At 48.6% G+C, this 14,385-nt stretch overlaps 1 pseudogene; it reads left to right on the forward strand.

Annotated features, from left to right (window-relative positions):
* The window catches only part of LOC111310719 (uncharacterized), a 54,956-nt pseudogene that overhangs the window by 8,083 nt on the left and 32,488 nt on the right, over positions 1-14,385 (forward strand).

Raw genomic sequence — 14,385 nt, forward strand, 5'->3', positions numbered from 1 at the left:
TCAAATGCTCTTTAAGGGGGTGTGAGTTCTTGAGGTTTGATGAGGGATAGGGGGCCAATATAAGGGCTAAATACCAGCACCCATCACACATCATGTGCGCACACCCTCCCCGGCCCCCTCGATCGGCGGAACCCCAATACCGTCGGTCAGGTTCTCCGGTGATGGTGCCCTGGTGAAGAAAAATATGGCACCGACACATGCCCAAGCCCAGCATGTGCTGCTGCAACCCTCGATCTGGTCCGATCTTAGACTGGGAATGAACTCCATATGCTTAGACTGGGAATGAACTTCGTATGCCTAAGTCAACCTACGAAACGAGTGTGCAGGCGCTCAACCGGCCAGAGGGGTGGGATGGGCAAGTTGGGGATCGACCGGGCCCCCTCTGCGTACTGCCGATCCAGCTGCCGCAACCCTCGGTCTGGTCTGATCTTATACTGGGAATTAACTTCGTATGCCTAAGCCAACTGACGAAACAAGCGAGCGGGCGGGCGGGCACTACGCCGGCCAGAGAGGCGAGATGCGCAAGCCGTGGATCGATAGGGTGGAAAGTGGGTTTAGGGACATCTTCATATTTCTGTGTGCCAATGCCATTTTTATGGCTTGTAAATTCATACAATGGTCCCTTAAGCCTTCATGTGAAGTTTCATTGCAAGACGACTCGTTTTCTATTTTTCACGATTTTCAAACCTTTCTGCGGTTTGAGATTTTTTAAAATTTTTTCAGAAAGATTTTTGGCCCCAAACTTGGTAGATGTGATCCTTGTATTTTTTCTGGCATGCACAAAACAATTCAGCTAAAAACTCGAAGTGTACAAGATTTTGTGACCATTTGAAAAAAGTATCGCCATTTCAGACACTTTAATGGCTACTGACAGCAAACCTGTAAAATCTCAAATGCTCTTTAAGAGGGTGTGAGTTCTCGAGGTTTGATGAGGGATAGGGGCCAATATAAGGGCCAAGTACCAGCACCCATCGCACATCATGCGCGCACACCCCCCCGACCCCCCATCACCGAGTCCCCCTCGATCATCGAGTCCCTCTTTGCGTATTAACCGAGCCCAGCATGTGTTGCCGCAACCCTCGATCTGGTCCAATCTTAGACTGGGAATGAACTCCATATGCTTAGACTGGGAATGAACTCCGTATGCCTAAGTCAACCCACAAAATGAGCGTACGGGCGCTCAGCCGGCTAGAGGGGCGGGATGCGCAAGTTGGAGATCGACCGGGTCCCCCTCTGCGTGTTGTCGATCCTGCTGTCGCAACCCTCAGTCCAATCCGATCTTAGACTGGGGATGAACTCTGTATGCCTAAGCCAATCGATGAAACGAGCAGGCGGGCGGGCGGGTGGGCGCTACGTCGGCCAGAGAGACGGGATGTGCAAGCCGTGGATCGATAGGGTGGTAGGTAGGTTTAGGCATATCTTCATATTTTTGTGTTCCAATACCATTTTTATGGCTTGTAAATTCATACAATGGTCCCTTAAGCCTTCACGTGAAGTTTCATAGCAAGACGACTCGTTTTCTATATTTCATAATTTTTAAAACTTTTTGCGGTTTGGGATTTTTTAAAATTTTTTCAGAAGGAGTTTTGGCCCCAAACTTGGTAGACGTGATCCTTGTATTTTTTTTGGCATGCACAAAAAAATTCAGCTAAAAACTCGAAGTGTACAAGATTTTGTGACCATTTGAAAAAAGTGTCCCCATTTCAGACACTTTAATGGCTACTGGCAGAAAACATGGAAAATCTCAAATTCTCTTTAAGGGGGTGTGAGTTCTCAAGGTTTGATGAGGGATAGGGGGCCAATATAAGGGCCAAGTACCAGCACCCATCGCACATCATGTGCACACACCCCCCAGCCCCCCCGATCACCGGAACCCCAATGCCAACAGTCAATTCTCCGAGGATGCTCCGATGATGGTACCCTGACGAAGAAAAATGCGGTACCAGCACATCCCTGAGCCCAGCATGTGCTGACGCAACCCTCGGTCTGATCCGATCTTAGACTAGCAATGAACTCCATATGCTTAGACTACGAATGACCTCCATATGCCTAAGTCAACCCACGAAACGAGTGTGCGGGCGCTCAGCAGCCCAGAAGGGCGGGATGCGCAAGCCGGGGATCGCTCGGGTCCCCCTCTGTATGCTGCCGATCTTGCTGCCCCAACCCTTGGTCTGGTTTGATCTTAGGTTGGGAATGAACTCCGTATGCCTAAGACAACCGACGAAACAAGCGGGCGGGCGGGCGGGCACTACACCGGCCAGAGAGACGGGATGCGCAAGCTATGGATCGATAAGGTGGTAGGTGGGTTCAGGCACATCTTCATATTTCTGCGTACCAATGCCATTTTTATGGCTTGTAAATTCATACAATGGCCTCTTAAGCCTTCACGTGAAGTTTCATGGTGAGACGACTCGTTTTCTGTTTTTCATGATTTTTGAAACTTTTTACGGTTCAAGGTTTTTTAAAATTTTTTTGGAAGGAGTTTTGGCGCCTAACTTGGTAGTCATGATTCTTGTATTTTTGTTGGCAATCACAAAAAAAATCAGCTAAAAACTCGAAGTGTACAAGATTTTGTGACAATTTGAAAAAAGTGTCACCAATTCAGACACTTTAATGGCTACAGCAACAAACCTGTAAAATCTCAAATGCTCTTTAAGGGGGTGTGAGTTCTCGAGGTTTGATGAGGGATAGGGGGCCAATATAAGGGCCAAGCACCAGCACCCATCGTACATCATGTGCGCACACCCCCCCGGCCCTCCCGATCATCAGAACCCCAATACCGCCAGTCAGGTTCTCCGACGATGCTCTAACGATTGTGCCCCGACGAAGAAAAATGCGGCAACAGCACATGCCCGAGCCTAGCATGTGCTGCCAAAACCCTCGGTCCGGTCCGATCTTAGACTATGAATGAACTCCGTAGGCTTAGACTGGGAATGAACTCCGTATGCCTAAGATAATCCACGAAATGAGCGTGCGGGCGCTCAGCCGGCCAGAGGGCCGGGATGTGCAAGCAGGGGATCAGTCAGGTCCCCTCTGCGTGCTACCGCAACCCTTAGTCTGGTCTGATCTTAGACTGGGAATGAACTCCATATGCCTAAGTAAACCGATGAAACGAGCGCCTGCCTGCCAGAGAGACGGGATGCGTGAGCCGTGCATCGATAGGGTGGTAGGTGGGTTTAGGCACATCTTCATATTTCTGCATGCCAATGCCATTTTTATGGCTTGTAAATTCATACAATGGTCCCTTAAGCCTTCACGTGAAGTTTCATGGCAAGACGACTAGTTTTCTATTTTTCACGATTTACGAAACTTTTTACGGTTCGAGATTTTTTAAAATTTTTTCAGAAGGAGTTTTGGCCCCAAACTTGGTAGATGTGATCCTTGTATTTTTGTTGGCATGCACAAAAACATTCAGCCAAAAACTCAAAGTGTACAAGATTTTGTGACCATTTGAAAAAAGTGTCCCCATTTCAGACACTTTAATGACCACTGACAGCAAACCTGTAAAATCTCAAATGCTTTTTAAGGGGGTGTGAGTTCTCGAGGTTTGATGAGGGATAGGGGGCCAATATAAGGGCCAAGTGCCAGCACCCATCGCACATCATGTGCGCACACCCCCCCGGCATACCCGTTCGCCGGAACCCCACTGCCGTCGGTCAGGTTCTTCGACGATGTTCGACGATGGTGCCCCGACGAAGAAAAATACGGCACCAGCACATGCCTGAGCCCAGCATGTGCTGTCGCAACCCTCGGTCCAGTCCAATCTTAGACTGAGAATGAACTCCATATGCCTAAGTCAAAGCACGAAACGAGTGTATGGGCGCTTGGTCGGCCAGAGGGGTGAGATGCGCAAGCCGGGGATCGACTGGGCCCCCCTCTGTGTGCTGCCGATCTTCCTACCACAACCATCAGTCGGTCCGATCTTAGACTGGGAATGAACTCATATACCTAAGCCAACCGATGAAACGAGCGGGCGGGCGGGCAGGCACTACACCGGCCAGAGAGACGGGATGCGCAAGCCGTAGATCGATAGGGTGGTAGGTGGGCTTAAGCACATCTTCATATTTCTATGTGCCAATGCCATTTTTATGGCTTGTAAATTCATACAATGGTCCCTTAAGCCTTCACGTGAACTTTCATGGCAAGACGACTCGTTTTCTATTTTTCACGATTTTTAAAACTTTTTGCGGTTCAAGATTTTTTTAAATTTTTTTGGAAGGATTTTTGGCCCTAAACTTGGTAGACGTGATCCTTGTATTTTTGTTGGCATGCACAAAAAAATTCAGCTAAAAAATCAAAGTGTACAAGATTTTGTGACCATTTGAAAAAAGTGTCGCCATTTCAGATACTTTAATTGCTACTGGCAGCAATCCAGTAAAATCTCAAATGCTCTTTAACGGGGTGTGAGTTCTCGAGGTTTGATGAGGGATAGGGGGCCAATACAAGGGCCAAGTACCAGCACCCATCGCACATCATGTGCGCACACCCCCCGGCCCCCCCGATTGTTGGAACCCCAATCGCCGGTCAGGTTCTCCGACGATGCTTCGGTGATGGTGCCACGACGAAGAAAAATGCGGCACCAACACATGCCCGAGCCCAGCATGTGCTGCCGTAACCCTTGGTCTGGTCCGATCTTAGACTGGGAATGAACTCCGTATGCGTAGACTAGGAATGAACTCCGTATGCCTAAGTCAACCCACGAAACAAGCTTGCGGGCGCACAGTCGACCAAAAGGGCAGGATGCACAAGCCGGGGATCGATCAGGTCCCCCTCTGCGTGCTGTCGATCCTGCTACCGCAACCCTCGATCTGGTCTGATCTTAGACTGGCAATGAACTCCGTATGCCTAAGCCAACCGACGAAACGAGCGGATGGGCACTGCACCGGCCAGAGAGACAGGATACGCAAGCCGTGGATCGATAAGGTGGTAGGTGGGTTTAGGCACATCTTCATATTTCTGCATGCCAATGCCATTTTTATGGCTTGTAAATTCATACAATGCTCCCTTAAGCCTTCACGTGAACTTTCATGGCAAGATGACTCGTTTTTTATTTTTCACGATTTACGAAACTTTTTACGGTTTGGGATTTTTTAAAATTTTTTCGGAAGGAGTTTTGGCCCCCAAACTTGGTAGACGTGATCCTTGTAATTTTTTTGGCATGCACAAAAAAATTCAGCTAAAAACTCGAAGTTTACAAGATTTTGTGACCATTTGAAAAAGTGTCCCCATTTCAAACACTTTAATGGCTACTGGCAGCAGACCTGTAAAATCTCAAATACTCTTTAAGGGGGTGTGAGTTCTCTAGGTTTGATGAGGGATAGAGGGCCAATATGAGGGCAAGTACCAGCACGTAATGCACATCATGTGTGCACCCCTCGGCGCCCCCGATCGCCGGAACCCCAATACCGCCAGTCAGATTCTCTGGTGATGGTGCCCCGACGAAGAAAAATGTGGCACCAGCACATGCCCGAGCCCGGCATGTGCTGCCGCAACCCTCGGTCCGGTCTGATCTTAGACTGGGAATGAACTTCGTATGCTTAGACTGCGAATGAACTCCGTATGGCTAAGTCAACCCACGAAACGAGCGTGCGGGCGCTTAGTCGGCTAGACGGGCGGGATACGCAAGCTGGGGATCGGTCGAGTCCCCCTCTGCGTGTTGTCGATCCTACTGTTGCAAGCCTCAGTCCGGTCCGATCTTAGACTGGGAATGAACTCCGTATGCCTAAGCCAACCGACGAAACGAGCGGACGGGCGGGCACTATGCCAGCCAGAGAGACGGGATGCGCAAGCCGTGGATCGATAGGGTGGTAGGTGGGTTTAGGCACATCTTTATATTTCAGCATGCCAATGCCATTTTTATGGCTTGTAAATTCATACAATGGTCCCTTAAGCCTTCACGTGAAGTTTCATGGCAAGACGACTCGTTTTCTATTTTTCATGATTTTTGAAACTTTTTTCGGTTCGGGATTTTTTAAAATTTTTTCGGAAGGAGTTTTGCCCCAAACTTGGTATACGTGATCCTTTTATGTATTTTTTTTGGCATGCACACTAAAATTCAGCTAAAAACTCGAAGTGTACAAGATTTTGTGACCATTTGAAAAAAGTGTCCCCATTTCAGACACTTTAATGGCTATTGGCAGTAAACGTGTAAAATCTCAAATGCTCTTTAACGGGGTGTGAGTTCTCGAGGTTTGATGAGGGATACGGGGCCAATATAAGGGCCAAGTACCAGCACCCATCGCACATCATGTGCGTACACCCCCCCTGGCCCCCCTGATTGTCGGAACCCCAATGCCGCTGGTCAGGTTCTCCGATGATGCTCCGGTGATGGTGCCCCGACGATGGTGCCCCGGTGAAGAAAAATGTGGCACCAGCACATGCCCGAGCGCAGCATGTGCTGTCGTAACCCTCGATCCAGTCCGATCTTAGACTGGGAATGACTCCGTATGCTTAGACTAGGAATGAACTCCGTATGCCTAAGTCAACCCATGAAACGAGCGTGCGGGCGCTCAACCAGCCAGAGGGGCGGGATGCACAAGCTGGGGACCGGCTGTGTCCCACTCTAGGTGCTATCGATCATGCTGCCGCAACCCTCAGTCCGGTCCGATCTTAGATTGGGAATGAACTCCGTATGCCTAAGCCAACCGATGAAACGAGCGGGCGGACGAGCGAGCGGCCACAATGCCGGCCAGAGAGGCGGGATGCGCAAGCCGTGGATCGATAGGGTGGTAGGTGGGTTTATGTACATCTTCATATTTCTGCATGCCAATGCCATTTTTATGGCTTGTAAATTCATACAATGGTCCCTTAAGCCTTCACGTGAAGTTTCATGGCAAGACGACTCGTTTTCTATTTTTCATGATTTTTGAAACTTTTTTTGGTTCGGGATTTTTTAAAATTTTTTCGGAAGGAGTTTTGTCCCAAACTTGGTATACGTGATCCTTGTATTTTTTTTGGCATGCACAAAAAAATTCAGCTAAAAACTCGAAGTGTACAAGATTTTGTGACCATTTGAAAAAAGTGTCCCCATTTCAGACACTTTAATGGCTATTGGCAATAAACGTGTAAAATCTCAAATGCTCTTTAACGGGGTGTGAGTTCTCGAGGTTTGATGAGGGATACGGGGCCAATATAAGGGCCAAGTACCAGCACCCATCGCACATCATGTGCGTACACCCCCCTGGCCCCCCCGATTGTCGGAACCCCAATGCCGTCGGTCAGGTTCTCCAATGATGCTCCGGTGATGCTTCGGTGATGGTGCCCCGATGAAGAAAAATGTGGCACCAGCACATGCCTGAGCGCAGCATGTGCTACCGTAACCCTCGATCCAGTCCGATCTTAGACTGGGAATGAACTCCGTATGCTTAGACTGGGAATGAACTCCGTATGCCTAAGTCAACCCATGAAACGAGCGTGCGGGTGCTCAGCCGGCCAGAGGGGCAGGATGAGCAAGCTGGGGATTGGCTGTGTCCTGCTCTAGGTGCTATCGATCATGCTGCCGCAACCCTCAGTCCGATCCGATCTTAGATTGGGAATGAACTCCGTATGCCGAAGCCAACCGATGAAACGAGCGGGCGGGCGAGCAGGCGGCCACAACGCCAGCTAGAGAGGCGGGATGCGCAAGCCGTGGATCGATAGGGTGGTAGGTGGGTTTATGCACATCTTCATATTTCTGTATGCCAATGCTATTTTTATGGCTTGTAAATTCATACAATGGTCCCTTAAGCCTTCACGTGAAGTTTCATGGCAAGACGACTCGTTTTCTATTTTTCATGATTTTTGAAACTTTTTACGGTTCGAGATTTTTTAAAACTTTTTCGGAAGGATTTTTGGGCCGAAACTTGGTAGACGTGATCCTTGTATTTTTTTTGGCATGCACAAAAAAATTTAGCTAAAAACTCGAAGTGTGCAAGATTTTGTGACCATTTGAAAAAAGTGTCCCCATTTCAGACACTTTAATGGCTACTGGCAGCAAACCTGTAAAATCTCAAATGCTCTTTAAGGGGGTGAGAGTTCTCGAGGTTTGATGAGGGATAAGGAGCCAATATAAGGGCCAAGTACCAGCACCCATCGCACATCATGTGTGCACACCACCCCGGCCCCCCTATCGTCGGACCCTATCGTCAGAACCCCAATGTCGTCGGTCAGGTTCTCCGACAATGCTGCCGTAACCCTCAGTCTGGTCTGATCTTAGATTGGGAATGAACTTCGTATGCCTAAGGCAACCGATGAAACGAGCGGGCGAACGGGCAAGCGGGCACTACGTAAGCCAGAGAGACGGGATGTGCAAGCCGTGGATCGATAGGGTGGCAGGTGGGTTTAGGCACATCTTCATATTTATGCATGCCAATGCCATTTTTAGGGCTTGTAAATTTATACAATGGTCCCTTAAGCCTTCACGTGAAGTTTCATGGCAAGATGACTCGTTTTCTATTTTTCACGATTTTCAAAGCTTTTTACGGTTCGGGATTTTTTAAAATTTTTTCGGATGGAGTTTTGGCCCAAACTTGGTAGACGTGATCCTTGTATTTTTGTTGGTATGCATAAAAACATTCAGCTAAAAACTCGAAGTGTACAAGATTTTGTGACCATTTGAAAAAAGTATCCCCATTTCAGACACTTTAAGGGCTATTGGCAGCAAACCTGTAAAATCTCAAATGCTCTTTAAGGGGTGTGAGTTCTCGAGGTTTGATGAGGGATAGGGGGCCAATATAAGGGCCAAGTACCAGCACCCTTCGCACATTATGTGCACACCCCTGGCCCCCCCGATCGTCGAAACCCCATTGCCGCGGGTCAGGTTCTCCGACGATAGTGCCCTGGCGAAGAAAAATGCGAGACCAGCACATGACCGAGCCTAGCATGTGCTACCGCAACCCTCGGTCCGGTCGGATCTTAGACTAGGAATGAAATCCGAATGCTTAGACTAGGAATGAACTCCGTATGCCTAAGTCAACTCATGACATGAGTGTGCGGGCGTTCAGCCGTCCAGAAGGGCGGGATGCGTAAGCCGGGGATTAGCCAGGTCCCCCTCCGCATGCTGTCGATCCTACTGTCGCAACCCTCGATCTGGTCCGATCTTAGAATGGGAATGAACTCCGTATCCCGAAGCCAACCGATGAAACGAGCGAGCGGGTAGACGGGCGGGCACTTTGTCGGCCAGAGAGACGGGATGCGCAAGCCATGGATCGATAGGGTGGTCGGTGGGTTTAGGCACATCTTCATATTTCTATGTGCCAATGCCATTTTTATGGCTTGTAAATTCATACAATGGTCCCTTAAGCCGTCACGTGAAGTTTCATGGCAAGACAACTCGTTTTTTATTTTTCATGATTTTTAAAATTTTTTGTGGTTCGGGATTTTTTAAACTTTTTTCAGAAGGATTTTTGGCCCCAAACTTGGTAGATGTGATCCTTGTATTTTTTTTGGCATGCACAAAAAAATTCAGCTAAAAACTCGAAGTGTACAAGATTTTGTGACCATTTGAAAAAAGTGTCCCCATTTCAGACACTTTAATTGCTACTGGCAGCAAACCTGTAAAATCTCAAATGCTCTTTAAGGGGTTGTGAGTTCTCGAGGTTTGATAAGGGATAGGGGGCCAATACAAGGACCAAGTACCAGCACCCATCACACATCATGTGCGTACACCCCCCTCAGCCCCCCCGATCGCCGGAACCCCAATGCCGCCGGTTAGGGTCTCCGGAATGCTCCGACGATGGTGCCCGAAGAAGAAAAATATGGCACCAACACATGCCCGAGCCCAGCATGTGTTACCGCAACCCTCGGTCTGGTTCCATCTTAGACTGGGAATGAACTTTGTATGCTTAGACTGGGAATGAACTCCGTATGCCTAAGTCAACCCACTAAACGAGCGTACGGGTGCTCAACCGGCCAGAGGGGCGGGATGAGCAAGCCGGGCACTACGTCGGCCAGAGAGACGGGATGCGCAAGCCATGGATCGATAGGGTGGTAGGTGGGTTTAGGTACATCTTCATATTTTTGCGTGCCAATTCCATTTTTACGGCTTGTAAATTCATACAATGGTCCCTTAAGCCTTCACGTGAAGTTTCATGGTAAGACGACTCGTTTTCTATTTTTCATGATTTTTAAAACTTTTTGTGGTTCAAGATTTTTTTAAAATTTTTTCAGAAGGAGTTTTGGCCCCAAACTTGGTAGACGTGATCCTTGTATTTTTGTTGGCATGCACAAAAAAATCAGGTAAAAACTCGAAGTGTACAAGATTTTGTGACCATTTGAAAAAAGTGTCCCCATTTTAGACACTTTAATGGCTACTGGCAGCAAACCTATAAAATCTCAAATGCTCTTTAAGGGGGTGTGGGTTCTCGAGGTTTGATGAGGGATAGGGGGCCAATATAATGGCCAAGTACCAGCACCCTTCACATATCATTTGCGCACACCCCCTCGGCCCCCTCGATCATCAAAACCCCAATACCGTCGGTCAGGTTCTCTGGCGATGCTCCGATGATGGTGGCCCAGCACATGATCGAGCCCAACATGTGCTACCGCAACCTTCGGTCCGGTCTGATCTTAGACTGGGAATGAACTCTGTATGCTTAGTCTACGAATGAACTCCGTATGCCTAAGTCAAGCCACGAAACGAGCGTGCGGGTCCTTCTCTGCACAAGCCAGGGATCAACTGGGTCCTTCTCTGCATACTACCGATCCTACTACCGTAACCCTCGATCTGGTCCAATCTTAGACTGGGAATGAAGTCTGTATGCCTAAGCCAACCGACGAAACGAGCGGGCGGGCGGACACTACGTCGGCCAGAGAGACGGGATGCCCAAGCCGTGGATCGATAGGGTGGTTGGTGGGTTTAGGCACATCTTCTTATTTATGCATGCCAATGCCATTTTTATGGCTTGTAAATTCATACAATGGTCCCTTAAGCCTTCACGTGAAGTTTCATGGCAAGACAACTCGTTTTCTATTTTTCATAATTTTCAAAATTTTTTGCGGTTCGAGATTTTTTAAAATTTTTTCAGATGGCGTTTTGGCCCCAAACTTGGTAGACGTAATTGTTGTATTTTTGTTGGCATGCCCAAAAATATTCAGCTAAAAACTCGAAGTGTACAAGATTTTGTGACCATCTGTAAAAAGTGTCCCCATTTCAAATACTTTAATGGCTACTGGCAGCAAACCTGTAAAATCTCAAATGTTCTTTAAGGGGGTGTGAGTTCTCGAGGTTTGATGAGGGATAGGGGGCCAATATAAGGGCCAAGTACCAGCACCCATCGCACATCATGTGCGCACATCCCCCCGGCCCCCCCGATCGTCGAAACCCAAATGCCGCCAGTCAGGTTCTCCGGTGATGCTCCGTCGATGGTGCCCTGGCAAAGAAAAATGCGGCACCAGCACATGTTCGAGCACAGCATGTGCTGCTGCAACCCTCAGTCTGGTCTGATCTTAGACTGGGAATGAACTCTGTATGTTTAGACTGGGAATGAACTCCGTATGCCTAAGTCAACCCATGAAACAAGCGTGCGGGCATTCAACCGGCCAGAGGGGCGGGATGAGCAAGCCGGGGATCGATCGGGTCTGCCTTTGCGTGTTCCCAATCCTGCTGCCGCAACCCTCAGTTCAGTCTGATCTTAGATTGGGAATGAACTCTGTATGCCTAAGCCAACCGACGAAACAAGCGGGCAGGCGGGCAGGAGGGCGGGTACTACGACGGCCAGAGAGACGGGATGCGCAAGCCGTGGATCGATAGGGTGGTAGGTGGGTTTAGGCACATCTTCATATTTTTTCGTTCCAATGCCATTTTTATGGCTTGTAAATTCATACAATGGTCCCTCAAGCCTTCACCTGAGGTTTCATGGCAAGACGACTCGTTTTCTATTTTTTAAGATTTTTGAAACTTTTTTACGGTTCGGGATTTTTTAAAATTTTTTTGGAAGGAGTTTTGGTCCTAAACTTAGTTAATATGATCCTTGTATTTTTGTTGGCATGCACAAAAAAATTCAGCTAAAAACTCAAAGTGTACAAGATTTTGTGACCATTTGAAAAAAGTGTCCCCATTTCAGACACTTTAATTGCTACTGGCAGCAAACCTATAAAATCTCAAATGCTCTTTAAGGGGGTGTGAGTTCTCGACATTTGATGACGGATAAGGGGCCAATATATGGGCCAAGTACCAGCACCCTTTGCACATCATGTGCGCACACCCCCCTGGCCCCCCCGATCGTCGAAACCCCAATGTAGTCGGTCAGGTTCTCTGGCGATGGTGCCCCGACAAAGAAAAATGCGACACTAGCACATGACCGAGCCCAGCATGTGCTGCCGCAACCCTCGGTCCGGTCCGATCTTAGACTGGGAATGAACTCTGTATGCTTAGATTGGGAATGAACTTCGTATGACTAAGTCAACCCACGAAACGAGCGTGCGGGCACTCAGCCGGCCAGAGGGGCGGGATGCGCAAGCCAAGGATCGGCTGGGTCCTTCTCTGCGTGCTACCGATCCTGCTGCCGTAACCCTCAGTCCGGTGTGATCTTAGACTAGCAATGAACTCCGTATGCCTAAGCCAACCGACAAAACGAGTTGGCGGGCGTGCGGGCGGGTACTATGCAGGCCAAAGAGACGGGAAGCGCAAGCCGTGGATCGATAGGTTGGCAGGTGGGTTTAGGTACATCTTCATATTTCTGCATGCCAATGCCATTTTTATGGCTTGTAAATTCATACAATGGTCCCTTAAGCCTTCACGTGAAGTTTCATGGCAAGACGACTCGTTTTCTATTTTTCATGATTTTCAAAACTTTTTACAGTTCAGGATTTTTTAAAACTTTTTTCAAAGGAGTTTTGGGCCCAAACTTGGTAGACGTGATCCTTGTATTTTTATTGGCATGCACAAAAAAAATCAGCTAAAAACTCGAAGTGTACAAGATTTTGTGACCATTTGAAAAAAGTGTCCCTATTTCAGACACTTTAATGGCTACTAGTAGCAAACCTGTAAAATCTCAAATGCTCTTTAAGGGGGTGTGAGTTCTCAAGGTTTGATGAGGGATAGGGGCCCAATATAAGGGTCAAGTACTAGCACCCATCACACATCATGTGCGCACACCCCCCCGGCCCCCCCGATCATTGGAACCCCAATGCCGCCAGTCAGGTTCTCCGGCGATGCTCCAGTGATGGTGCCCCAGCGAAGAAAAATGCGGCACCAGCACATGCCCGAGCCCAGCATGTGCTGTTGCAACCCTCGGTCCGATTCGATCTTAGACTGAGAATGAACTTCGTATGCTTAGACTGGGAATGAACTCCATATGCCTAAGTCAACCCACGAAACGAGCGTGCAGGCGCTCAGCCGGCCAGAGGGGCGGGATGCGCAAGCCGAGGATCGATCGGGTCCCACTTTACGTGCTATCGATCCTACTGCCGTAACCCTCAGTCTGGCCTGATCTTAGACTGGGAATGAACTCCGTATGCCAAAGCCAACCGACGAAACGAGCGGGCGGGCGGGCGGGCACTACGTCGGCCAGAGAGACGGGATCGCAAGCCGTGAATCGATAGAGTGGTAGGTGGGTTTAGGCACATCTTCATATTTCTGCATGCCAATGCCATTTTTATGGCTTGTAAATTCATACAATGGTCCCTTAAGCCTTCACGTGAAGTTTCATGGCAAGACGACTCGTCTTCTTTTTTTCACGATTTTTGAAACTTTTTACAGTTTGAGATTTTTTAAAATTTTTTCGAAAGGTATTTGAGCCCCAAACTTGGTAGATGTGATCCTTGTATTTTTGTTGGCATGCAAAAAAAAATCAACTAAAAACTCGAAGTGTACAAGATTTTGTGACTATTTGAAAAAAGTGTCCCCATTTCAGACACTTTAATGGCTACTGGCAGTAAACCTTTAAAATCTCAAATGCTCTTTAAGGGGTGTGAGTTCTCGAGGTTTGATGAGGGATAGGGGCCAATATAAGGGCCAAGTACCGGCACCCATCGCACATCATGTGCGTACACACCTCCGACCCCCCGATCGTCGGAATCCCAATGCCATCGGTCAGGTTCTCCGACGATGCTCTGACGATGGTGCCCCGACGAAGAAAAATATGGCACCAACACATGCCCGAGCCCAGCATGTGCTAGCGTAACCCTCGGTTTGGTCCGATCTTAAACTGAGAATGAACTCCGTATGCTTAGACTGGAAATGAACTCCGTATACCTAAGTCAAACCATGAAACGAGTGTGCGGGCGCCCAGTCGGCCAGAGGGGCGGGATGCGCAAGCCGGGGATCAACCGAGTCCCCCTCTGCGTGCTGCCGATCTTGCTACCACATCCCTCGGTCCTGTCCGATCTTAGACTGGGAATGAACTTCGTATGCCTAAGCCAACCGATGAAACGAGCGGGTGGGCAGGCAAGCGGGCACTACGCCGG

The sequence above is a fragment of the Durio zibethinus genome, chromosome 1 (genome assembly GCF_047325235.1).
Source record: "Durio zibethinus cultivar Kanyao isolate XHJ-2024 chromosome 1, ASM4732523v1, whole genome shotgun sequence".
NCBI lineage: Eukaryota > Viridiplantae > Streptophyta > Magnoliopsida > Malvales > Malvaceae > Durio > Durio zibethinus.